At 44.8% G+C, this 2,048-nt stretch overlaps 1 pseudogene; it reads left to right on the forward strand.

The window, feature by feature from the left end:
* The first annotated feature begins 1,366 nt into the window (after nucleotides 1–1,366).
* On the forward strand, nucleotides 1,367–1,759 carry LOC147436889 (large ribosomal subunit protein eL33z pseudogene; annotated as a pseudogene).
* Nucleotides 1,760–2,048: the final 289 nt, after the last annotated feature.

Raw genomic sequence — 2,048 nt, forward strand, 5'->3', positions numbered from 1 at the left:
TTTAGGGTTGGGATTTTGGTTCATGGACCTTAGGGAGAGTGAGCTATTGGTGTTAGTAGGGTCTCCTTCAAGTTGTGGCATTTCGAGAACGTTTGATGGGTATTTGGCTCTTGAAAGCGTTGTAGGAAACCTCCTCTTATGCACTCCTGAAGGCTATAGCTTAGACATTGGGTAGAGACCTCTGTAGGAATTAGTCGAGAGTCGGTCGAGTGTAGATTGACACCCTATGATTGCTTCCACGCGCCTGCGGGTTGAGCTTCATCCTTAGATGACAAATCTTGTTAGGTGAGTTCTCGCTGTGCTGACGTCCATCGCGGTGTATTCGCCAACATTGGCGCCGCTGCCGGGGACGAAAATCCTAGGTAGGTGACCGAGACTAGTCCTTGAGGATAGGGATTCTCTGGATTTGCAGAGTCTCATTTTACATTTAGATAGGATCAGAGGGTGGAGGACTCTCTAGGTCTTAGAGGGAGTCTAGGGAGCGTGTGTCTGCCTAGATCCTTCGACTTAGGTAGACTTAGGTAGTTTTAGGTATTAGTTGAGTTGTGGTGTAGAGAGTAGGAGTTGGAGTGGTAGAAGCGGTGAAAGGAGAGCTTGAGAGTCTGGAGAGGCCAGGAAGCAACCGAGACAGGAGAGGCCCTCAAATGTATAAGTTTCCATGGTTTTTACAAGCCAGTAATTTGTACAGTGAGCTTCTGTGTCAATCATTTTGCCATTGAATTATCTATCAGAAAAAAAATTCAAAATGTTTGGTTCAGCATACTTGTAGGACTGGAAAGACGAGAGTAATTAGCATGCTCATAAAAGTGACACCAGCTATAATAGCGGAACATTTTTTGATTGGACTATCTTGTAGAGCGCCACCCAAGATATGTAGGCCCTAGGGATGGCATCATGGGAGCTGAGCTTGTAAGTAGGCTCTTCTTTCAAAAAGGCAATGTCCATGTAAGCGCTAAATGTTCTTCATACTGTTGAATGTATTGTGTTTCTGAGGTTTTCTAGCCACCATTTCTTTTAATGGAAAGCTGTATCCAGATTCTACATATAACGTTCTGTGTTGATTATACAACTTGTCAAAGTCCAGGGTTGGGGGGCGAGCTCTCTGAGCCTTCCTGCTGCTGTCCATTAAATTGTGGAATGTTCTTGTTTGAGCTCTGGATGCATGACAACTCAGTAGCACCGTAATTTGCAACCTGCAGAACCAATCATTGGCCCCAACAACCTACTAGGAGGCATGGCTGAATGGTACCTCGTCAGAACTCTAGCGACAGAATGTGGAAGGCCGACACTATCAAGAGTCCCTCGTGAAATGTTCACTGAAGACCAGAAAGGTGGACAAGGTCAGGCTTCTGGAGCAATTGTCGAACTTGACCTCTTCCCTCCCATCCGTGGTTTGCTCGAGCAGCGATCGCCCTCCGCAATGACAGAAAGGAAAGGAGAGCGCATCAGACTTTATGTGCGGGGGCTTAGCCTGGGATACAAGAGGGGGAAATCTAATCAATATCCTAGTACTTCTCTTCTGCAAATTGAGGGTGTCAATACAACAGAAGAAGTGAACTGGTACCTTGGAAAGAGGATTGCGTATGTCTACTGCAAGGCTAAGACGAAGAAGAACGGAACATTGTACCGGTCAATTTGGGGTAGAGTGACGAAGCCTCATGGAAATAGTGGTGTTGTACGAGCAAAATTCAAAAAAAATTTACCACCTAGCTCATTGGGTGGAAGGGTTGGTGTCTTTATGTATCCAAGCCAAATATGAGGGGCCAAGGAAGCCTGGATGGAGAGAATGGCTGTCAAACAGGCTTCATGAAAACTCTTCTGTTAGGCTTGCATCCTATTTTCTCACAGCTACTATTCTAGAAGTGTTATGGTTGTTCTACCCTGGGGTATGATAACCACTGAAAGACAATTGACTTTTGTTAATGTTGTGGGATCTTATTCATTTATGACCGGATTACCTCCAATGAGTTTGTTCTTTTTTGTGAAACTAGCAAATGTTGGAACTCTTCTGGGAAACTTCTGAATTGTGTATGGTTATCCATCATTTA

Source organism: Adiantum capillus-veneris, chromosome 17 (assembly GCF_014529385.1).
Source record: "Adiantum capillus-veneris isolate H3 chromosome 17, ASM1452938v2, whole genome shotgun sequence".
In the NCBI taxonomy this organism is placed as follows: domain Eukaryota; kingdom Viridiplantae; phylum Streptophyta; class Polypodiopsida; order Polypodiales; family Pteridaceae; genus Adiantum; species Adiantum capillus-veneris.